At 42.6% G+C, this 25846-nt stretch overlaps 1 protein-coding gene across 5 annotated transcripts in view; it reads right to left on the bottom strand.

The window, feature by feature from the left end:
* Window positions 1-24756, bottom strand: part of MYRIP (myosin VIIA and Rab interacting protein) — a 2049246-nt gene extending 2024490 nt beyond the window's left edge. For 4 of the 5 annotated variants that reach the window (XM_069648262.1, XM_069648265.1, XM_069648266.1 and 1 more), the window contains exon 1: window positions 24237-24756. The gene's annotated coding sequence lies outside the window, so the exon portion shown is untranslated. Of the gene's footprint in view, window positions 1-22332; window positions 22529-24236 lie in introns of those variants that run through there. The other variant, XM_069648263.1, reaches the window with a different exon arrangement.
* Window positions 24757-25846: the final 1090 nt, after the last annotated feature.

Raw genomic sequence — 25846 nt, 5'->3', positions numbered from 1 at the left:
AAACAGCCCAAAATGGATGCGCCAACTCCTGTGCACGCCAAAACCTTGAAACTGCGTTTGGGTCACAACCAGAAAAAGGCTGCACACCCTGCCACACACAGTCAGGTTGGGTGAAAAACAGTTCTCACTGCAGGAGCATGCCAGTGGGCTCTGCCACATTCAACATGAAGCAAAACCAAAAATGTCTTTTAAAATGTTAGCTTTGCAACCTTAAAAAGTGCTGTTTTTGGCACTAGATCCATTCATTTCCATTGAATCATTGAGATTAAAAGGGTACTGCAATGCCCAGGATCATCCAGTGTAGCTCAGAGGAACCGGGCCTCATTGAAGCTCTATAAAATGTATCTATTGAAAAAGCACCCCAGGAACCCTTGCTTTCAGTTCCATAGGAAAAAGCGGCTAAACTTTGCAAGATGTATCATAATCAGGTGTGCAGAGAAAAACTCTAAACCAAGGAATGATACATGTATCCATGCCGCAAACCATTCCAGCACTCAAGGGAAGAACTAATGCTGACTAAAAGGTGCATTTGCTGCAGAGTAAAATCGGATTTGAAGAGATCAGTTTAATGTCCTTTTTCATGAATGAAAGGCACAATCGCCTGTTTTAAAGTATGTTCTTGTTTAAAGGCTTAATTCTTTAAGAATGTCAAAGGATTTCTAATGTAAAAAAAATCCACCTATAACTGTGTTCATTTTATATGTTTAAATAATTACTATATTATATTACAGACTATAGCGACTGTAAAAATTCTGGAAAGCACTTTTGAATTGATCACCGTACGGACATCCACGGCGAGCAATTGTCAGGACCCTTGCATGGCCCACTCACTTTAACGGGGACAAGCAGGGACACGCATTCTTATACTCCATTCTACTTCCATGCCTTCTCCTCTCTGTTTGACCACTTTGTTTGTTTTCTTGTTTTCTTCCATTATGTGGCTCTTTTTAGATGAGCAGAAACAGTTTTGTAAAAATTGCATAAGCAATTATATACAAAGTAAATAAATTGAGTTAATTAACTATAAAAAAATTAATAATAACTTTTCTGCTTTGAAAGTCCTTGACCTGGGAAACACTGGACACACTGCTGGCAGGAAAGGCTAATTGCTGTTGGGAGGCCTCGCATACTCATGACAAAGGACATAATTAGGCATTCGTCTGGGTCCCAGGCAAAAACAGTAGCAGGCTTGAACACTCATCCTTCCAGGGGAGGGGCAGGATGCTCCACTCTCCAAGAAGAGGCGTCTCACTGAACTTCAAAGGACTTGTCATTTGCTCACACTTGGGAAGGAAGAAAAAAAACGGACATGTGATTTTTGGGTTTAAAATGCTTATTTTACCACTGAACTTCAAGACATTTAACGTGGCAGCAAAAATAAATAAATGAGTGAAAAGTACATACATATGAATCTGAATTTAGGCAAGCCATTTGAATACTTGGTAGGATTTCTTACTGCGTAAGGAACAGAAGTTATGAAGAATGACCAAGTGTGCAAAAACTATTAATGATGCAAATCTAATATTGTGTACCCATGTTCAAGGGGTGATTGCACATATATGAACCGAATTAGGAAATGTTAAACCAAAACTTTCATGGTTAAAATTGCCAAAATTCAATAGAAAGACAAAACCAGGTTCCCCCAACTTGGGCGTTGGATGTAAATGTGACCCACAAAATATGTAATTTATGTATCCGATTTTCTTTGACGGCATAATTATACAAATATGTATTTGTGCGAAAGTTAGATGTTGGTCCCAATAACTAGAGGAGGTTTCCAGACCATATCATCAAACATGACAGCCCTTTCCGTCATCCAACCAGCAAAGAGCAAGGCAGGAACTGTGCCTTTGACCAATCATAGCCTTGTGGGTGTGGGTAGTAAGTCTGCCCCTACCATAAACTAAGTGATGTCATTTGGCATGATAAATAAGGGAACCTCACAACACACAGGGACAAACTGATTCCCGACGCCATCCCGATTTCTACGTTGCGCCCTGTTCCTGAATTCTCCATCTTGTTCCTGATCCAGATTTCGTTGCAAAGCCAAGGCATCTGCATTGCTGAACTCCTTTTTCAGCTAGGCCCAAACTCTGAAGCAATCCCAAAACCTAAGGGGCACAATTTTGATCCAGTCTGGTTTGCTACCACTAAATGCTTGCCTGCTCCAAACTCGCCATCCCACTGACCTACTGCATCCAGTAACCAGAAGGGCCAATCCAATCCAGTCCAGTCCAGTCCAATCCAATCCAATCCAATCCAATCCGTGGAGCCAGTCCAGCTGACCAGAACTGCCCAGCTGACTTATCCTGCCAGATGTGCCCTGCTGTCCGTTGTTAGACCCAACCCGTGGGATGACCTGATCCCTGGATGGTCCAAAACCTTAAATTAAAGTTGACTGTAAGTATAAATACGAATCACAGTATATCTTACCTTTTCCTATACCAATCTATAATCCTTCCCGTCTTTACCTTAAGAATCTATAATATTGTCAGAATCCTTATTGCAATCCTGTCTTTGATCTAATCTTGCTAAGCGCCATTTCTTTAGTCATTTTCACCTTGTGTAAATCTTAACCCATCCATCCTACTTCGAATGATCGACTAGTTCCGCCAGGAGAGGACACTGGGGATTTGGTGTTGAGGTCATGAATCAACTCCAGAGCTTACTTTGTCCCTCCTTGGTATTCAAGCCGGAATGCTCTAGTCATAGAGTAAACTATAGTAAATATTTTCTTGTCCAAACAGTTATTTTCTGTTTTCACTGCTCAATTTTTCTATTGATGCTTTTGCTCCTAGTTTGGCAGTTATCTTTATGGCAAGTTACGAAGAAAAATATGTGTTTACACTGCAGAACCCATACCCAAGCCACATTTCCAACTGGTTTAGGTATATAGATGACATCATCTTTATTTGGCATGGAACAACGTCAACACTCGACGAATTTCATAAGTGGTTGAACCTTCGAACTAAAGAAATTCAATTTACTATGAACTATAGTCATGAAAATATTAACTTCCTCGATCTAAGAATAGAAGTTAAGGAGAATAGACTCTCTTGTAATCTATTCAGGAAAGAAACTGACCGAAATACGTTGCTACATTACAGCAGTAACCATCACAGTAACTTACGGAACAACTTGCCATATGGACAATTCCTAAGAGTTCGACGTAACTGCACGGAAACAGAGCAGTTCAAAGAACATGCAGCGGACCTCGAGCAGAGATTACGAGCAAGAGGGTACCCGAAGAAACTTATAAGAAATACCAGCAAAAGAGCACTATACACTCCTCGTGAAAGCCTCCTTGCCCCCAAGGATAGAAGCATCGAAAAAGACAGACTAACATGTGTTACTACCTTTGGTCAGAATACCACAAAAATTCAGCAAATCATCAGAAAATTCTGGCCATTAATACAGTTGAGTCTGCCGGATGAAACGCCACCAAGAATGGCACTTAAACGTGCCAAGAATCTTAAGGAACATCTAACTCATGCCCGTTTAAAGAAAACGTCAAGGACAACCCTTTGGAACTTGAGGGACCTTTCAGGTCATCACCCATGCGGTTAATGTGTAGCGTGCAAATTTACTAAGAAAATCAAAACGTTCAAAATTGACAATAAAGTTTGGACATTGAGACACTTTTCTAATTGCAAAACCATCAATGCAATATATCTGATTGAGTGCCCTTGTGGCCTTAGATATGTGGGTCAGACACAAAGACCAGTGAACAAACGGATAAACGAACACCGTTCACGCATTCGGTGCAAAACACAAAATGCCCCCCTGGTCTCACACTTTCTGGAGCGATGTCACAACCCTGACGACATGATCTGGTGGGTCATTGATAAGCTGGAGAGTAACATGAATGTCAAAAATGCTCTTAAACACAAGGAAGCCTGGTGGATTTTTAAACTCCAGACACTGACACTTGGCCTCAATGAAGCTAAAGTAACCTGGGACTAATTTAGAGATCTATGCGGTTCCCCCCCCCCCCCCTTTTTTTTTTTTTTTTTTTTTCCCTCCCCCGCCGTCCCCCGGGATTTGATCACGCCCTTAGATACTCAGTTAGTATAGAATAGGGTGCCTTGTCAACACTCAGGACTTAGAGACCATTCACTTGTTTAGTCTCTCTTTTTCCTTGCTATTCCATCACTGCCGTCGCTAGTGATAACGACTTCACACTATATGCCGTTGTGATGTACACAGTGCATCCGCACGGACCTGGACACTCCCAGTTCCTAGGTTAGCATACCTCGTCTTCGTATGTGCTCACAGCGCTCATAAACTCTTCCTTTGTCGGACGGCTGCTCGGCACTTCTGTTTGTGTGCCTTCATCTGCACACAGCACCTCTCCGGCTTCTTGTACGCACCAGTTGGTTGCCATGACTGCGGGAGCCGCTGACGCGAGACGCATGCGTGGAACCGGCTCTCACTAATCTCCCTCGCATGCGCAGTATATGAACCTCGGGGAACAGTTCCACCGAGTGACCAGGATTAGCTCCGGCCATACCGAGGACAAGATTTGCTATTTGTCTTCGCTAAAACTTTCTCCAGGTAAGCGTTCCCACGCTATCGGTTCGACACACTGGCTGAACAGTAGTCTGCCCCACGCCTCTGTGTACTACCTTGCATTGACTCTGGTTTCCCCGCTTTTTTTTTTTTTTTTCCCCTTTCCTGATAGCTACCTTTCGCCACCAGGACTTGTAGACAGCCTATTCCATCTGGCACCTCACCAGCTCATCCGGACCCTGGGACAGCACCAGGGCCTGTGTAATTTAAAGAGACATACCAGGTATTATGTTTGTTTACCTGTCTATTTTGTATTAACGGACTTGCGCCTTATATCAAGCGAGATCACAGGGCCTCATAAGAAGTAGAGGACATGTAATGGGGATTTTCACATTCCTCTTCTGTCTCTCTTTCTTTTTCCTGTCTTCTAGATCTCCATGCTTGGTGTTTTTTCATCCAGACTACAGTAGGACACACTATTTTCCACATGTAGATGCTTCTACAAGTGTTACCGCACCTTTCAGTGACTTAAAGCTTTCCAGAACAAAATTGGAACTCTTCCCACTGCGGTGAAGTCCGGTGAATACACCCACAGGTGGGTCCTGCAGCAGCTCCAGTATTATATACAAATCAGATTCTTACTGATTTGGTTTATATTAACAGATCTATATTTCCCTTTTTTTAATGTTAGATGTATCAAGCCAGCACTTTGGTGCTCCCGGTTTTTTTAAAATAGAGTATGATACCCAACTCTAGTCCCTTAATAAAAACCTCCTTTTCACCTCGGGTTTTTTTACTTTGTTTTTTTACTTTATTTTCTTTCTCCTTTTCTTTTTCTCTCTTGCTATTATACAGAGATCTCCAAACCTGAGGCCCAGATGAAGGCGTTCCACACTCCAGCCGAAACGCCCTAAGGCCAAGCACATTTCGTGCACCTTTGACCTGTACAACCTAATAGGGGGCTCCTCCCCCTGGCGTAGACCGATGGTTTTGGTCCTCTGTTGCTTTAGTTGATGTATATGGACATTTATTGCTACTATGTCAAAGAATAATGCAATTATCATTTTTCTGTAACTCACCAAAAGACAAAATTGTATCTGTTTTTTGTTTAATATGCATTTGTTTTCTATTTCCTTTTCTTCATTTCACTACTAGATGACACTAATCCCATCTACTGTGTAAACAATTAATAGTGCTGTATTTATACCTTATTTTTCGGTTTAGGAATGAAACAATTTTGGAATATATATTTATTATTATTCTTTTTTGGTGAAATCAAAAAAACCTAATAAATTGTATTTAAGTATGATTAAGCAGAAGTTATTTCTTAACCTCGTAGCTTTGCTTTGGTTTGTCGATTTAACAAAGATACTTAAAGGGAATTGAGCCTACGCTTTGAAGCTCTTAATCCAAGTTGCTTTAAAATAATATGACTAAAACACTCCGACATTAGGAGAGTGTTATAATAAACCTGTGGTTGGAGCCTTCTCTTTGTTCCATACAATTTTTCTAAAAGCACCTCTCATTCAACCTTGCATAACTTCCTGAATTTAATAGCTAGAGACTTCATTTCGACTCTGACTTAAAAACCGTTTAGTGAATTTTAAGCAGGAATTCGCAATTCTGCAAAAGTTTACACATGCGATTTTCAATTTCAATTATTTCCAAACTTCCATTAAGATTCAAAGTGTTTACTGTTGCTCATACTAAAGCTTATGATTGTTGGCATCTTTCCCCTGTTGCTCCCATAGTTATTTAGTTTGATTTAAGGAGTTTTGCCCACTTTTTCTTGTTTGGCCCAACCATTTTTGAATGTCATTTTAAAAGTGTAAAATTTACAAAACGTTTTTCTCCCCTGTTTGGGGAGGGAAGATTGTATTCAAGCCCTGTACACTGTTCAATATTCCTGAATACCTGCTGCTTATTTACATCTTGTTGGGTGTCTTGACCCACGTTCAAGTTATTATGCTACAACATTTGGTGCTGTGGGCTTAGAAAATCCAAGATGGCGGAAAAACCCACATTTGCGCCAAAATCCAGGAAAACCACGCAGTTTGTGCGCACACCAAAACGGTCGCCTGACCTGCCACCCACCAGTTTGAGCGTGAGGGGCCAGAAGTGCCATGAGCGAAATCAGTGCTAAGGAATATGGTGCTGTTCAAAATCTGTTGTTGTTAATGTCAAAAATGGGTGCAATACTGGTGCTCACCACTACCAGAAAGCCGGCGTTTTAAAACCAGCAGACACTTGTGTAAAACTGAACAAATTAACCCAAACCAGGCCAAAGAAAGACTTGCTAAGAGGTGGATACAATGTAAAACTATATTCTGAAATGACGGGAAGGAAGTAATTCTCTAATGTATGTATTGAAAATAGCTGGAGATGTCAGCAGCTTAAGTGAATTTGGGTTTAAAGTCACTAAAATCGAAATGTTTAGAATAAATGAGTGACCTACTTTTGAGTGTCACATAGGTTGCAATTGTTTAAATGTCATAGTTTTGAACTTAGAATCAGTGTTCTAGCTGCATGTTTAAAAATTGCAAGTTTGGTTTGAATGTAGAAAACTGGGAACCAAAGTGACATTTAGCTGAAACCTGGCTTAAAGAGATTGAATTCTGCCTGACAACTACCCCCGACAGGAGTTGAAACTTGATCAGCAGCTGTGTTCCCAGGCCTGGCTGCATTCTGCTGCCCCTGCCAAAAGGAGATGACACCTCTCATTGAATTAGGGGAGTGGCACCTGGGGACTGCAGGAAACTGAACAATGAGACTTCCTTGGCACAGGCAAATGTTAAATTAGGGGAGTCATAAATGGCTTCCTCTTGGAAGAAAATGGGAGGGGTGCTGCATCTGTGAGCAACTTGAGTTGGAGGAAGTGGACAAACCAGAAATTCCACCATGTGCTTTGGGAAACCACACCCCTCTGGGCCAGAGCATAATTTTAAAAAGATGGATATTCATAGTACGGACTTGTCAAAATTATATAATTAATATCATTATTCTTGTGATTTTTCTGTGCACATTTTAAGAGGTGTTAGAACTCTGTACCATGTTCTGAGGCAAAACCCCATGAATTATGGAGATTGCAGACACAGGGTTCACGCTAGAAAAATGAAAATTTACTGGAATATGTGTAGAAAGGCGGTGTACATTTGTGCCATTTTTGGTAAACGTCCGATATTGGTAAACCTACTAAAAACGAAAATAAGTTGTCATTTTTTAATGCAAGCTCTTAGGAAGATCAGAGTTGAACAAGAATGTACCTTAAGTCATCTGCAATCTGTACATGTAATGTCAACCACTTGTGTATCTGGGAAATATGTTTAGTTATGAAAAGGATTTTCTAAGGTAAAAGCAAAGGGGCGTTTCTTCAATAGACTGTAAGACTCTGACTCTCTGCTCCCTTCTCAAATCAGGTCAAAGAGAAATCCTTGACCTATAAAATCGTGAGTGGGTTGGGCAAAGAAAGTTAGCATCCACACCCATTTTCAAAAGACATAAAAAGAGCCACTGGAAGCCAGACAGGGACATTCATTTTCCAACCTTCAACTGAATTCCTGCGCAGCACGCTGATGGAGAACTCCAGAACCAGTACCCAGAAAGCAGTGCTGTATCCAGAGAGACCAGACCAGATTTCTGTGAGCTGAACCAGAGAGCTGTGACTTCAGAACCACCCGCCCGGAGTCCAGTCCAACCTGCTGACCAGACCCTGATGGCCTATTTCAAATTCATAGTGTGAGTACTAAGCCAGAACTGTGCAAAACCAATCTCTTAGCTTAAATTAATCTGATTCAAAACATTTGAACCTGTCCAGAACTGCATCATAGAATCGTGTGTCCTTTCTCCGATTTTAAACCTGTAAAAGTGTTATTTTGCCATTTTGAATCAGTGTTTCATTTCTGAAAAACGGACGATTTCGTGAAGGTCGTATCTCTTGAACAGTTTGTGCTACTCCTTATTTGTTCCTCCGTAATTGCGCTCGACGCACTCGGAAAAAGTGCAGCGATTTGGCTCAAATTTCTTCACTTGTCAAAATAGCAGCTTCTTGCTTTCCTTTGCTGAAATTCGTTTGCAACCTGACAATCATTCATAGAGCATTGCTAAAGTGATCCTGAACTAATTTAAAGTAGCTATCACCCACCCTGAATCTCTTATAGGGAATTAAAATAATTTTTAGCATATTTTTCCCTTCTTTGCATACCACCTTTAAAGTACTTTGCCAGTGTTTAAAATCATCCCTGTTTCTCTAAGCTTGCTGGGGGGGGGGGGAGGGGACTGAATTCGTATTGTACTGTGATTGTATTCCTGAAGACTGTGTGCGTTACTTCCATCTCCTTATATTGCAGAAAGAGGGGGTGGGGGAGTGAATTGCCACAAGGGGAAAAGTGAACATATTAGCTTTTGTTGAACCCATATCAGTTTATTCCTGTGCTGCATTCTTTTCCATCACTGCATTCATTGAAATCATAAAAGTATTCTGAGCTACCTTGTTCTTTCCGTACCAACTCCTCAGAAATAAAATAAGTGTGCTAGTATAACATTATCCATTGTTGATCGACATTATACTCATAAGTGTGATATCAAATATTAAATTATAAAGTGTGATATATATCTATTGTTTAATTTTTCAAATAAACCTTTTCAATTTGCAAAACAAACCTACTTCTTGGCTCAGTGGGGTCAGGGGGATTCTAAGAGAGGGGCGTTATACAAGGGTTCATCATCCAGATTATTACATGTCATAAAAATATATAAAAAAGGGCTTCCCTTGAGTAATCCCAGACCAGGCATTGACTTAGTGGGAATGCTTGATTGGAGTCATTAACAATCTGTGTAGAATTGCTTATTTGTGAGTTTATTTTGCAGGGGGAAATCTTAACTCAAGTGCTACCTTGCCATCAAGCCAAAACTGTTCTTTTCTCTGCGTTTTATATTCTGTGTTGCTAAAAAGTGAATTCAATGGCCTTACCTACTTTCTTATTTGTATTGTCACCACATTGGTGATTGCTGCCCCATATATTAAAACATATGTTTGATTTGAATTTTAAAAGAAAAAATAAATATTACCTTTACCAACCAGCTGGATTTCTGGTCCATTGTGACCTGGGGGTATTTTGAGAAGGGGTGCGATATGAGTGGTATATCATTTGTGCATTGCATGATAGGCTGAGACCCGGGTGTATTGCCTGATTGAAATCCTTAACAAACCTATTGTCTGAAAACTATCAGGATTATGATGCCACATCCATTACCTGCACCTTTGTATGGCTGGGCCTTAAAACAACATGTTAAAAATGCCACCCATTATGGCGGCAATACCATTGACTGGATCCGGACTTACAGCATCCAAATCTCTTGTCTGATGATCAAGACCTGCGCCCGTCGATCATCATATATTTTTTTTGGATCTACTATTGCCTAGAAGTACACCTAAGCTATCAACATCGACTAATAAAACTATATTATTAGGCAGAAATCTCAGAATGTTACTCCTAGGACTCTTGCAGTTTCCATCACTACCCATCTTACCCACATCTCACCTTTGGGGGGATGTTGATTACCCGGTAGATACCTTTCAACAGGTAAATGTGACTTCAGTCCCTCTCCGAGAAAAAAATTGAAAAGACAAAAATAGAACTAACATCTGGCTTAATACAAAGATTATTGAAGCCAGGAAAAACAAATAATCCAGAGAACGGCTATGGTGAAATAATCCTTGTCCCAAAATGCAAACTATATAGAAAGGAATCGGTCCACACACACAGGCAAGCTATTCTAGCAGCTAAAGAAGATAGTTATAACAGCAGAATTTGCCATGCCAAATTCAGCTCAAGGGAGCTTTTATCCATATTACAGGAGCTGGAGGGCAGGGATAAATGACCTATAATTGCTAAGCGTGATTCATGGTGCCATGCAATTCAGGATGAACTGATTAAAAAAAAGGTATCAGGTCATCAGCAATTCATAAAAGCACGCTGTTGCACTAGAGTGGCCCCAGGTCTCATCACTAGCTAAATCGCCCAACCATTCTCTGGAAGTCCAGCCATCGTTCTCCATCTCCCAGGTCTCAGAGTGAGGTTCAAACCATTCTTGCGGGCATGAAATCCATGTTTTGCCTGGGCAATCCCTGGCCTGCCTCTGTGATCAAGGAGGCCGTCGTCCTTAATGGATCACTTGGATAATCAGTGCTTCCTTTGTAGAATTGCATGTCCCAGCCTCACTGTTAAAAAAGGATGAGTTGGACCCTGCGGTTGCCACTAATCGTCCCCTTCCTCCTCAAGATCTTGAGCAAAATGGCCTCCAAGCAACCGCAGGAGTTCCTAGAAACACGTGACTTGGTGGGTGTGCGCCAATCAGGTTTTCGGGCAAGACACAGGACAGAGACAGCATTTCTCGATTTAAAGTTGAACATCTTAGGTATAATTGACAGTGGGAGCACGTTTAATGCTTCTAGACTTGTCCGCCACATGTGTTGTTACAGAGCACCCTCTATTCATTACATTAGAAGACTGACCGAGTTTGGGCATTTCTCTGAAAATGACACTTCGTGGATGGAATCTTTCCCGATTCCCCACCCCCCCACCCACCCACCACCCCTGTGAACCAGGGTCACTGTAGAGGGTTCCCAAGCATCTCCAGTCCAACAGGCCTAAGGTGTGCCACATGAAGCATGTCTCTCCCCTACTTTGTTCAATCTGTACACCAGGCCTTTCCTAGACCTACTGGACAACTTTTTATTGTTCGCTATACAAACTACATGGACGATACCCAGGTCTTGCTGGAACGCTCTAGTGATTACACCAAGGATGCTCAGAAGGTGAATGAGCTCTTTACCTTAATCCAATTCTAGATTATAAACTCCCAAGCACTTAATAACAAAAGACTGAGCTTTTGATCTTGGGCTCAGGTCCAAAGCTAAAGACGTTGGACTCCTCGTACAAATGCCTCTGTATTGCTGGATGTGTAATTCCAATAGTCCCAGACATCAAAACCCTGTGTGCATTTCTCGATTCCCAGCTCACTTTTCATAAGCACACTGTGCATCTACGATCTTCCTGCGCTTATCTTAACTCTTTACTGAGGCAAATTCTTCCATAGCTCTCTAAGGTGAATCATGCTGTGAATGCCTCTGCTCTGCTTAACAACTAGTTAGACTACTTTAGTAGTCTCCTCACCTGCATGTCTGCCGCAAATTTCAATAAACTTCAAAACTCTCAGAGCTGTTCGGCCAGTACATGGTTTGGGCAGGTTCCATCACACCTCCGAAGCAAGACGGGACCTACACTGGCTCCCCATGAAAAAAAAGGACTCTCTATATACCCTTCGCCCTAACACACAAAAGCCTCAACAGATCCACTCCTAAAAATACCTAGCAGCTCGAATACTCTCCGGCTCGAATAGACTCCGGTCAAGAAAGTCATTTGATCCAACAATACCCATCTTCCAACCATTCCACGCTATTTGGGGGTGCCAGTTTTGATTGTCGAGCACCTCACTCATGCAATGAACTTCCCCTGGCTCTCAGATCAACCCCCTGTCTGACAAACATCAAGAAAAGCATTGAAAATTCACCTCTTTGACAAAGGAGTAGCCTAGCCTATCCCTTTATGGACATCCCGCCTGACGTCTTGACTTGTGCGGCTATGAACACAATTTTATCTGTTTTTCTGTCTTGGTTTTTTATGCACTCTGAGGGCTCCAGGTGTGTGGCGCTATACAAAAAAAAAAAGTAAAGTAATAACCCTGCCAGCTACCTGCCTGTAACTCTCCTTCCCCTCTATTCAAAACTCCTTGACCAACTCCCCTTCACTGGGATCTTCTCCTACATGGACAGGTTTCAAGACTTGTACGAGCTTAGGTGGGAATGCCTGCATTTTATTCAAGACCCCTGTGAAGTCGGCTACATAGGCAGATAAGAAGGTGCAAAACATTCTTCGGTTACATACTAAAATCATGACAGCGGTTTGGCTGTTCCAGAGGATGCAACCAGCTCTCAGAGCTTTCAACTAGAAATGTTGAATAACTGGGCTCGAGCACCACATCTGCAGAGACGTTTTCTATTCCCTGCAGCCATTACAGCAATCAGCCAAAAGTAAAGGATAAGGCATATTTGGCTTGAATGGGTGAAGCCTTCAACAATATAAAAGATTGGAAATCAGGTCAGCTGTTGACCTACTTTGCACACATAGTGAGGCACTAGGCACTTTACACCATATTGTCTTCTATCATTCAAGGCTGTTCTCTTAAGGTGCTCAAAGAATCCACTGACAATAACATGTCAATCCGTACGAGAAACCTCTGGTAGAACACCATTCTTGACTGAAGCATTCCCAAGATGGTCAAACTTCAGTTGCAGCGTTCTTGTTTGTCAGAGCTCTGACCACAGTGCCCAATGTGTGCCAGTCTTCTCCTCACTCCAAAAGCCCAGTAATTTCCACGCTCCACAAAATGCTATTCTGTAAGAATGTGTAATTATTTCATGCATCCAGCCTCCCAAAGGAATATCTAGCCATCACTCCTCTAAACAGGAGAAAACTCTATTTGTCTGAAAAAGAGCAAATAAGGAATGGAAAGTAGTGACTGCTGCGCTAACCCAATGTGCATGACCACCTCTAGTAACAGGCTGGACATAAGTGTGTCAGATCTTCTTTCCTTGAGAGGCTAAATTCACCCTATAGTGATATAGGTACAGAGTGACAGAGGCTCTGCAGTGAGGTGAAAATATGTTTATTTCACAAAACTGTACTGATAAATAAAGCTTGTATTATTGTCTCGGGAGGAAAGCTCAGGGACAACGTCCTTGCCTTGGAAGCAAGACGACACGGAGCAACACAGGTTCGATCCCCGGGTCCGCGCTTAGAAACCTCTGGGTATTAAGCGCATTATAAATAACCTATCGTATTATATAATTCCCTTAGGTGCAATGTGCTCAGTGTTGGCCTGCATCTGACATCAGTAGTGCAAAAAATCCCCAAATGCGATTATGTGCATCCGAAAATTAAAAAATGGTTACGCTATTCAAAAATGTGCTTACAAAGGATCTTCCTAAAAGATCAGTCTATTATCATTAAATCGGATATTTATATTGTAAATCCATTACAAGGATGGAACCAAAGTTATGCAAAACCATTCTATCGGACACCAGCAGTTTATCAGGCATCTTGCACCAGAAGACCCACTTCACATTAGGGTTAATTCTGAAGGAACGGGAAGTAGACAGGCCGTTCAGGGTGTAGAGAAAGGACCATGCACCGGGGCACTGTAATGTCGCTGAACATGTTCAAAAGGAGGCCCAACACAGGAAATGAGTAGCATGTAGGCAAGCGTGGTAATCATAACAGGAACTCCCTCAAAGTCCTTTTAACAGAACGAATAAGGGTAAATACAGAAAGGTCTAGAAAAGGAATGCTGAATGCAACCATTGTTCTGAAAGGAATCATGGTAGGGGACCTCAAACATTTCACCGCCCTGACCAGACCATCCTTCTACACAAAACGTGAAAACCCCACATAAAAACAGGAGACCGCAAACAGAACAGTTCTACCCGCATCATCATAAATACAAAATATATAAATCACAAGCTCTGCATAAAAAACAGATGGGGAACAAGTTCAAATGCATAAACACATTAAACATGACATTGTTCACCCCAAGAGCACAATGTAGTCCAGAACCAAATGTTTATAAACTGGTTTGGTTCCATGTCTATTCATCGCCTATTTAAGCTTACTGCGAAATAAGACCCTTTTCATTATACGGTTCTTGCGACCCTCCTGGTCCCGCCACCCAAACCCTTCTTTCATTCAAGCTGATGGCCTTACCTGCCTCCCGGTCTCCCCCAGCTCAACTCACTTAGCTGCCCGGCCTCCATGCCACAACTCATCATTCCCCTCTTTTATAGGCGACACAGAAACACGGTCTAGAGAACCCACACAGAAGTTTTATTTAAAAAAATTAAAATTAAAAAAAAGCACACGTAGCTTACTAACCACACTGAAACCCCTAGGGTAAGGCTCTGGAGAGTGTGCACCCGTTTCGATTCTGCTTGCCATGCCACGTGAACCGCATTCCCTCTATTGAGATATGGTCGAATTTTAGGATAGCAAATCATTTCATGTGTGCTAGATTTGAAGCATGGAATTCTTCCTTGAAAGTGCAGTGCTATCAGCTAACTGGGATCAGTATTACATATGCCATGTCCAAGCTCCTGTATAGCTGCATTTAGCATGTCTATAGTGGAACCTTTATAAGCCAGTCCTCATTTACACATATCCATATAAAACAACATGTATAGACAAGGAATTGATTATGACCCTCTGTATTTTCTTTGGACTTTTAAAATACACTTGTGGTGGGTCAGCAGATTTGCAAATGGACCACCCAAATGAACAGATGTCCATACCCTGTTAAGCCCACCACGATTGGCTCTCTCTATAAGTTATTATCACAGTCTTGCAACAGATTGGTTGCACATTTTGCCTACCATTGGAATCTCAAAATAGGAAATAGCTGGATTGGCAGGGAGAATTGCATAGGCATGGTATCTGGAAAAGATCTGAGAACTTCTGAAAGTTGATTATCAAAGATGATAATGAACCGGATCGTATTGGCACACTCGTTATAAAACCAGCAGGATGGATGTTAGAGGTCAATAGAGGCACTCCATCTTTGGTGGCTGAATTGTGATAAGATGGTATTGGTATATCCTGTAGCCTTGAACATAAACATTATGAAGTTGAAGAACGGAGCACTCTTTATTGCTAAATCTACAAAAACAAACAGTGGAAAAGCAAAACGTTCTGGTTGTGTAAATATAAAAGGATGAACATTGTTGTTCTATGTGAAAATGTCCCCACAAACTGTAGTCATGTGAAAAGGTAGTCGTCAGTCGTTCACACAAATGTAGTCATTCAATACCAGCAATGCAAAGTGTGAAAATGTTGCCATTAATAAGGTTGCCAAAAAAGCTACATTTAAATACAAATATGTACAAGGCTTTAATTTTAAAAATGACCTAAGCCTCTAATAAAACCTCCACATTAAAACCTACATGCATTCCTAACCCTTACCCTAACTTTACAACCCTTATCCTGCCCTGAACCCTTACCTAAGACTAACCATTCAGCATGCTAAATCTTTTCATTTGCAGGTCGCCAAATACAAACCACCAAACCAATAGAAAACAGTCTGCCTAACTCCAGCCCCATCACCAGCTGGCCTAAAATGTCATAGCCTTACCCCAACAGCAACTCTAGCACTTGTCCCGGGCTGGTAAGATAGCTCAGTGGGTTCAAGGTCAACTCAACCTTCCACGGTCAATAAAAGGGTGTACCAATTTCGATTGGGTAATAGTAAAGCATATAAAATGTTGTAAAAGTGCTTTGAATAAAAGCACTACATAATGACAAGTTATTATAACCCTAATCCTTACCCTAACCTAATCACTAGGTTTATCCTAATCATTAGCCTACACGAACATCACCAGCTCGCTCCAATCTCCCTAGGCCTTTACACTTACCCACAACTATTGCTCAAGTAGCCCTAGCCTTAGCATCATCCTTACCAGAACCCTTACCCTGAAATGTGATCTATCCTAACCAATAACAAACCACATCACCAGCCTTCCCACAACCAAGCTCACTCTTATTCCAACCAACATCTTTACTCTAACCCTAACCCCCATCCTAATCTTTAGCAAGGCAATCATAAGCCCACTAAACCATAGCAGCACTACATTTCTGGCTAAATTTCAGCTGTATTTATTTTTAAACTTTTGCCTGGTGACTTTTTCACTGCAGAGGTATTTTCACCACATTTTATTTTTTACAGACTTCATTTTTATTGTCAACATTTTCCCTGGATTCCGGCTTTTCCAATGCTTGTTTTTATGTGTGTGATCTATACTTGTATATAGTGTATGTATAATAAACTGCAGTTAACAGGTATACAAGATTTATTTTGATTCATGTATTGCTACTACATCAGGTGGGCAGCCCTCACCTAATACCACTGATGTACAGACTCACCCGACAAATTAGGCTAATTTCGGAATACATATTTTACTCCAATCAAGACAAATGCAAAATTGGTCCCCCGTGTTTTGCAGGGGAAATCACCACAATGTTACACATCAAGGACAGATGGTCCACAAAAAACAAAAATGGCCTGCCTGCATTTATCTCACAAGCTTTAATTTCTATAATCCAATTCTGTATACACATTGAAGGATAAATAATAAAAAAACACCAAACGTATTCACAGGTGGTGTCAATCACAGACAACTTGGCATTCACAGTCAAATCAAGAGTATAGAAAAAGTAATATTTTTACCCAAATCCACTCAAATAAGTACCAAATTACAACACATCAACTACAGTTAGTTTTAAAATCTCTTCTGAAAACACATTCTATATTGCAGTCTGACTGAGGTCTGTGTATCTTCGATTTCACTTAGTCAGCTTCTGATTGCTTTTCAAAACCTTAAGGCATTAATGATAATCTGTTTACCATTACTCGTCCAAACGCTTTCGGTTTTTACACAGTATGTATTTTTTACAAATTCCTCCAAAATATTCCTCCGTTTCAATTAAGGCATTACGTAGCACAAATAAATGCTTCAGAGTTTAAATCCTGTTTCCAAACAGGCCTAATCTACACATTCTTCGATCCGTAGACACTGCATTTAATCTCCCATTAAATTTGCCAGATCCTAAACTGTTGGTTCGCAAAAACATTAATTGGCTCCTCAATTCCCTATTAGGGAATAAAATAATAGAAGAGTGCAGTCATTGATTTTGGGAAGTGCTTCAGGTACTCCTTTTTAGATACTCCTTTTCTAATGCCATTTGTTTCCAGGTACTTTAATGATTTCCTCAAACATAACCAAATGTCTTCTTCTTACAGTCTTTTATAATATCTACTGGCCTATCCCTAATCAACCATCATCCCAATCTCTTGCATTTTAAATGCATTTAGTTCTTTACAAGTACCCTCCTTATTTGAAATATAAAATGATCCTCGTATTTCGGAAGGTTAATCATCAAGGAGATGCATAGCTTAAACTTCCTACGTAAGGTGGTGAAAGACTGAAGGCACAGTTCTAACCACATTTGTTCAATTAGTACATTTCTCGTCAACTTCAGCATGGGACGCCGGTTGTTTCCTTCCAATTTATTTAGCCAGCTATGAAATAGCAATCTCTCGTTGTGTAAATTAGCAGGAGGTACTTTTGTCTGTATGCCTTAGTGGAGAGGCTTAAAGGAAAACCCACCTTGTACCCAGAAAGAGCAATTTAAAGACACCTTAGGTTTAGGGGCTTTAGCTTTCTTCATTCAACACAATGGTGTGCTCTTTTCTTTGGTCAAACAGACATGCTAAAGTGCAAAATTCATCAACCATCTCTGTCGGTTGGATACCGAAGAAAGAAATATGTGTCTAGTCATATGCATGTATGCAGTTTTGAAGGCTTGTGGCACTTTCCCAGTTGCGATGGAAAGGTAGAGGACGTTCCTGTGATATTCCAGGGGTGTTCCTTGTTTAAGAATCGATTTGTATATATCTGGTGGGCAGGGGTCTTCTGGAGACCCTGAGTTATTGATTTCATTCACCAGTTTGACCAATGTCTCCACTGATATTTCTGGAAAGCTTTGTAGTTTGTTTGGGTGTTTCTCCTGGGTGTAGGTGGGGATCGTGGTCAGATCAGGCAGTCTGCTTTGTATGGTTTGTTGGATGCTGGTGATTTTGTTTTTGAGGTGGTCTGCCAGGTCATTGCATAGTTTCGTGGACGGAGTTGGTGTGTTGCAACATCCCAGAGGGTTTTTGATTTTGAAGAGTTCTTTTTGGGTGTTTGGTGCTTCGAGGATTTGGTTGTCGTAGTGTTTCCTCTTTGGTTTTTGTATTTCCTTTTTGTATGCACGGTTGTATTGTAGGAATTTCAGTTTGTTAGCATCGTTGTTTTGTTTTCTCCACTCAAGTTCTAGTCTTCTGTTTTTCCTTTTCATGGTGCTAAGTAGTGGAGTGAACCATTTTGCCATTGCCCGTTTATGAGAAGGAGTGAAGGGTTTTTCTTTGGCGATGTTGTCAATGTTAGTTATAATCCAGGAATGCAGCAGGGCTACTTTTTTGTCCAGGTCATCTTCTATTAACGTTGATTGTGGTTTGCTAAGCTCCAGGAGTTGAATTAAGTTGGAGTTTTTGATGGTTCTCCAATTTCTTTTCATGGAGTTCGGTGATTTGTCTGTTTGACTGTTTGTTGGGGTGGTCATTTTGATTACGAATGGGATGATGAGATGGTCGCCCAAGGGTATTTGAATTGGGGATGCAGTAATGAGGAGTAGTTTGTTTGCGAAGATTGCGTAAAGTGTATGCCCTGCTGAGCGGGTTGCTCCTTTGACTAGTTGTTGCTGATTCATTGCTGCTAGTTGGCTGGTTAGCGATTTTTGTATGGTCGTGGTTTCTTCTTCAAACCAGATGTTGAAATCACTGGGGAATATCAAGTGATTGTGTTTGATGGCTGGGACGGTGATTGCTTCTGTGAACGCGTCTACAAAGGTTGCATCGTAGGTTGGTGATCTAGATATTAGTACGGATTTCAGGTTTGTTTTGGGACTTACTGTTAGACGTATGATTAGGGATTTGCATTTACCGATGTTTAGTGGGTCTTCCAGTTTGATATTCAGGTGTTCCTTGTGAATGATTGCCAGCCACCCCCCTCTTTTGGTTTTTCTATTTGCTTGGACGCATTTGAAGTATTCAGGCAGGCAGTTGTTGAGGGTGATCTTGTATTTGTCGTCTAGCCATGTTTCTGTTACAAACAGGATGTCGATCCCTCCTTCGCAGAACAGATTGTATATTTCGGTGGCATGTTTGGACATTGACCTTGTATTGATGAGGTTGCAGTGGATCTTTTTGGTGTGGTTTTGCCTGTTGGTTGTTCTTTGTTTGGTTGTGGTGCATCCTTATTGGCGTTGATTGGGGGTGGATGAGGATCAGGAAAGTCTGCATATTCATTGTAGGGTGGCGGAGGAGGATCAGCGAAGGCTGCATCTTCATTGAAGCGGTCTGCTAGTTTAAAAGCTTGGCTGTTCAATAGCAGTGCTTTTCTCTTTATGCCGGTTAGGTTAAGGTCTGTGAGGCTTCTTCTTCGTTGAATTGGTCAGTTAGGTTGATGTTTGGGTCGTTGGATGTTAAATCTTCGTCATTTTTTTGTCCAGTGTATCGTGGGTGTTGAGGGTGTCCTCCTGTTCTTGTGATGTATGGGATGATGGGGTCGGAGTATATCCACACTCTTCTTGGGTGCTTCCATCTTTTTCCTGGTTGTCTCTGGCTGTTCTTTGTGTGTCTTGATGTCTCTGGGTCATTGGGGTATCCTGGTTCAGGGGTTGTTGCGAGATAAGGTGGGAGACATCAGGATTTTTCCCTTTGGAAGATTGTTCTGGTCGTTTCGATTTTTGGCATTGTGTTTCCTCTATTTTCGATTGTTGCTTTGGTGGTCTGTTGGATTTGTGCGTCTGTGTCCTGTGTGGTCTGGTCTTGTGCCTTTTCTCTGTGTCCCTTCCTGGACCGGGGCAGTTTGGTGCTCTGTGCGGAGGTGCCGGATGAGTGCTTGGCTGCGGTGTTTTGTGATGGCAGTACAGGAGTTTCTTCTTGTGTTGGTAGGCTTGGGTGCTTCTTTGCGCTGTCTGTTCTTCAGGAGGTTTGGTTTGTGTATCCTCGGTGCGTTGTCCGGGGGGGTTGGGGTGCTGGTGTACAGTTGTCGGGGGTGTGGTACAAAGTTCATTGGCTGTCTATGTAGGTCTCTCGGAAAAGGTAAGGGCGGTTGAAACTATATTATCACAGTCTGGTCCTCACTAGGAGTATGTTAAGGTGGTTAAGGCTAAGTTTGTGTTTGAGACAAAGTCTAACTATGTTCTCGTGTACCGTATGGTAGGGGGGATTCTAAGGAGTATTCTAATCCTTACAATGCAAATTTTGGGAGCAGAACCCCTGCTAGATTTGAGGGACCTGTATAGCGGGAGAGATGCCTATTAATGCAATCTGAATATCATACAATGCAATTTGGGAACAGAAACCCTGCTAAATTTGAGAGACCTGTATAGTAGGCGAGAGGCCTATCAATGCAATCTAAATAACATACAATGCAATTTGGGAACGGAGCCCCTGCTAAGTTTGAGAGACCTGTATAGTGGGCGAGAGGTCTATCAATGCAATCTGAATATCATACAATGCAATTTGGGAACAGAGCCCCTGCTAAGTTTGAGAAACCTGTATAGTGGGAGAGCGGCCTATCAATGCAATCTGAATATCACACAATGCAATTTGCTACGTTTGAGAGACCTGTATAGTGGGCGAGAGGCCTATCAATGCAATCTGAATATCATACAATGCAATTTGGGAACAGAAACCCTGCTAAATTTGAGAGACCTGTATAGTAGGCGAGAGGCCTATCAATGCAATCTGAATATCATACAATGCAATTTGGGAACAGAGCCCCTGCTAAATTTGAGGGACCTGCATAGTGGGAGAGAGGCCCATCAATGCAATCTGAATATCATACAATGCAATTTGGGAGCAGGGCCCCTGCCAAGTTTGGTTGACCTTTATTGTGGGGGAGAGGTCCCCGGCCAGCAGGTCAGATGAGTACCGTAGTTCTTGAGGGTGTGGGAGCGAGAGAGGCAATGGGAATAATTAAATAATATAATCACACTTTTATATTGGTTGTTAAGTGGCTAGGATTCTAGGGTAGAGTGGTTGCTCTACTCCTAACCCAGGCCACTCATACTTTACTGGTCCTTGTAGTTGATGGTTGACGGCTGTCCACTGGCTTCCCCTGCGGACACCTGCTGACCCAAAATTAATTCCCTCCAACCCAAGGTTATGCCAGAATATAAACCCATCTAAATCATCAAAGGGCGGCAAAGTAGCCAAGAAATGGCACACAGCGGTGGGCGTCCTTTCACATTATGCATCGCTGCTTAGCATACATAGGCCATCGTGTAAGGAGGGTAGACCCAAACGGAAGAGCTTTTGGGAGATGGGGAGTATGTTAATTTACTTTCACCCATTCGTCCAACGCCCTTAACAAAATAGAAGTTGAATGGAACGGCCTGTCCTGCTAACACTGAAACATATCTGAATGAGCTGCAAAAAAATCTGATCACGCATTCACCCAGAATAACACACAGTTCAGGGGGTGGTATTAGATACAGCCTGGCAGCGTGAACAGACACTCCTGCAGAGCCGACCTTTAAGACAGGTGAAAGGGGTTCAAATAGCACCCCCTTTTGCCCCAACCACTGAAACCCGAGGAACCAACCAATTATTGCTGTTCCCCCTTACATGAAACATTTGCAGAGAAATTGAACCAATGGCAGTACACGTGAACGGGAAACCTTTCCTGTGCAGTGAAATGTACCGAAGCAGCTTCAAGCAGAGGCTAGACTGCAGCACATGAAATCCCTAGACTCCAGTGCCTTCTGCATGTGGACGTTCCAATCCTGTGCAGGCTGCATATATTAACTCACCGACGATGTCATCGCGTGACGTATTTGCACTTTAGTGCACTGGTCTGGTATTTCTGTCAACGTAGCCTAAAAACACCAAACAGCACGAGTGCATTTTAAGACGGGTCCGCATGCTTGCATAAAGACAACCCAGAAACGCCAAGCCGTTTTTCGCCCTTTCGTTCAGAAGCCCGGCTACACCAACCACTACCGCATGTGTAGTAACAGCCATGCGTTCGCCTGCTACAGCCACCTCATCTCCCGCACAGTAATCAGCCAGGAAGGATGCAGCAGAGTCGTGTCTGCAACATACGGTACTCACACAATTCCAAACGATGGAACAAAATGCACCAAAATGGAAGCGCCCGCAACTTCACGTAGTCAATTCTGGGGTCTGCTCGGCTCCAAGATAAAACGAACAGGTCAACAAGTCCGCTGTCCGACCCCAAATGCCAGTCTTTGAGGTGACGGGCTGTATTCCTCAGCAGCGAGAGCCTCTCTGCCTGTGGGAAGCAAAGGGGCGGATAGGATAGGCAGGGCTTCCTGCAGGTACCCTGCTGCTCCTCCTACACCGTAGGAATCCCCGTTTAGCGCGTCCAGACACTGCCAGATCGAGATTAAATCTCAGAGCCCCCAAAAAAGGTGCACAATAAAATGTATGCAATTCGCCCCCCCCCTCAACTACCCCCACTTAAGTGGGGTCCGAAATGGAAATGTTTTAAATACACAACTTTGGGGATTTTAGTAGTAGCCCATCAGAGTATTACTATGCATGCAGTGGCAGGAAGAGGTTTTCCTTTGGGGTGGCGGGACACCAGGATTCTTGAGTCAAGGTCACTCATGGCTGGTGAGCATTTTCAGCAGAGCCCTAAATATTTACCCCCAATTAGTTAAACATGAGCAGACCAAAGGAGCTAAAAATAATGTAGAATTATTTCTAAGGGAGCAAGGGGGTGGGGGGCAGGAATTCTAACCCCAGATCATTTTTTAAAATGCTACATTTTGCAGCATACTTTTTGCAAAGAACCAGCTAACAAGTCGTACAATTGGTTCTCTATAGTAGCGTGAAAGATCCAGTCATGGCCGGTGGAGGAACTTAGTTGAAAATTTGGGGGTGGGGCATCTAAAGGAAAGGGGCTGGTGGTGTGCCACAAAAGTTGCGCTGTGGGCAAAATCCCTTGTCGCCCCATATATTACACCCATGGCCATGTCAACAACAGCACACATCCGTTTTAGAACATTGTCAGGAGGCAATGGCCACCATCTATATTTGCTAATTAAGAGGTGCTGTAAATCACTGACTTGAGGCCATAGCCACCATCTATATTTGCTAATTAAGAGGTGCTGTAAATCACTGACTTGAGGCCATGGCCACCATCTATATTTGCTAATTAAGAGGTGCTGTAAATCACTGACTTGAGGCCATGGCCACCATCTATATTTGCTAATTAAGAGGTGCTGTAAATCACTGACTTGAGGCCATGGCCACAACCTATCTTTGCCAATAAGGACCGCTCTAAGTCACTTGCTTGAAGCTGTGACCATGACCCGTCTTTGCCAATAAGGCTCGATCTAAGTCACTTGCTTGGAGCTGTCCACAACCTATCTTTGCCAGGAACTGTTGCTGTATGGCCCTGGCTGGAATCAGTGGCCACAACCCATCTTTGACAGTAACAGTCGCTGCAAGTCACATCATGAAGCTGCACTAACAACCAGTGGCATTAACTGACCCTCTCCATGCCAGTAATGGGCATTGTAGATCACTTCTTCACCCATAATCTCTGTATGCCTGTTATGGTGATTAAAAAATCACTTCACGAAGTTGTGGCCACAATATAGACAAACATGGTAACAGCAAATCACTTTCATTAAGTCCCAATCAATCTTTGCCAGTATGGTGGACACTGTAACTTACTTCCCTGGTTCAAGCTGCAACCACAATCTATGCTGGCAATGGTCATTACACATTACTTCCACAAACGAGACATCTGCATTTGATACTTGCCGCCCCCACCATCACCACACAAACAAAAGCAGCCAATCCATTCATTTAATTCACATCAGGCACACATACATGGGCAAATAGCCACACAGTCGGACATACGTACAGGCACACACATGCATGCACAGACGCATTCAAAACGATTGCTTTTTGTTACACCACACACACACTATAAATTACAGTCAAACACGCACACAATACGAACACTTTTTTTTTAACCTCACCTTATGTTTTCTGTCAACAAGGAAAGCAGCAGGCCGCAGTCTTCGTGGGAACCAATTCAGGCAGCACCAGCGAACCCCGCTTTAACACTCGGGGCACACCGGGCGCCGCCTGTCACCTCCAGCACACAACTTGGTTGCTTATCCACCTGGGGGCAGCCCGCGCGCCGAGCTGAACAAACCCGGCACGCTCTCACTTTAAGAAAAATGAAAAATTAAAAGGAGGGGCGGCGGGCAGGGTAGGTACAACCTGTACTCGAACCTGCCTTAAAACGATGCACTGCCTGAAAATGAGTTCGTGTATCGGATAAATTGGTAGCTAGACGTTGTAAACGTTATTATGACAACTGGCAGAATCACAGTGCGGTTGGGTGGGGTGACTGATTGGTGGAGAGGCTGTGGCCGGCTGCAGATCCACCCTCCCTCTGTGGTCCTGGTAGAGATCTAGGCAGTGCACGGGCGCAGCTGGAGGAAACGGCCGGCGCCGGTGTTGTATACTAGAATGAATGCCAGTGGCAGATTGCATCCCCAGGAATTCGTCAATCCACACGGCCCCGCCCATAGTCATGACGCTGGCCCTGCGGACCGGCCCACAGCATGACGAGGAGGCGTGGTGGAGAAGAGCTTTGAGGGGGAGCAGTTTACAACATAAAAGGGAACCTAAGCACTCATACCCTCACGGGAACACGGCGCCGGAGTCACAGTCATCTCAGTTCATTAAGATGCCAATGCTAAGTAAAATAAGTTAAAATACCACCACTAGCATTGGTATTAAACGCAAGTACACGTATCACACAGCGAAAACATAGTGTATAGGAAACTCGTAAGCTGTATTGTATTGAAGCATGTAACACGCAGGCGAGGCTGGAATGTGTTTAATGTCCTGTTTTCTAGTCTCCATAATTGTACTTATTTATTTATTTGTAATGTATGGCAAATCCCATTCCCAAGCCTTTGCTTGGGCATAATCACTTGCATTTTTTACTTTCTTTTATATTGGTATTTTGGTGGACAAAGAGAACCGTGTGACCTTCGTAGTAACTTAGGGGGCATATATATGTCTGAATTCTTAATCAGTAATCTGCATTACTCCTAATCCTACTCTTCCTTGTCCCAGTGTTTTATTTTGTTTAGATTTTGTCGGGCGCTGGCCCTACCTAGGGGTTCTCGGAGCACCCTACAAGGTTCAAAGTGTCAGAAGATGGGAAAGGAAACAGACATCTCTTTTAGGGCAGGTTAGGAAGAAAGGATAGACAGGAAATGTCAGGGAAGGTGGCATGATGGCATAGCGATTTAGGTGTGGGGAAAGAGGTATCCTTTCTGTCTTTTTCGGAAAGCTGTGATATGGAGTGGTAGAGCGTTCTGCACTCTGGAAGCCCACTGGCTTGGTTTAGTTTGCAGAGTGGAATGTGTAGGAGATATTGTCGTGCTTGTCTGGTGTTTGGGTGGTTGGTTTCCGTTTGTTGTGGAGATTGGATGGCTTTGCATACAATGCAGAGTCCATTGAAAGCAATTCTCTGAGATATGGGGATCCACTGAATTTGGGAAAGAACAAGGGTGATGTGTGAGTTTGGGTAGGTACAGTATGACCCTTGTCGCCATGTTCTGTATGT

The sequence above is a fragment of the Ambystoma mexicanum genome, chromosome 2q, assembly GCF_040938575.1.
Source record: "Ambystoma mexicanum isolate Mex_15411 chromosome 2q, UKY_AmexF1_1, whole genome shotgun sequence".
Lineage (NCBI taxonomy): Eukaryota > Metazoa > Chordata > Amphibia > Caudata > Ambystomatidae > Ambystoma > Ambystoma mexicanum.
Note: the sequence above shows the minus strand (reverse complement) of the source record. Positions and strands in the feature narration are given on the sequence as shown.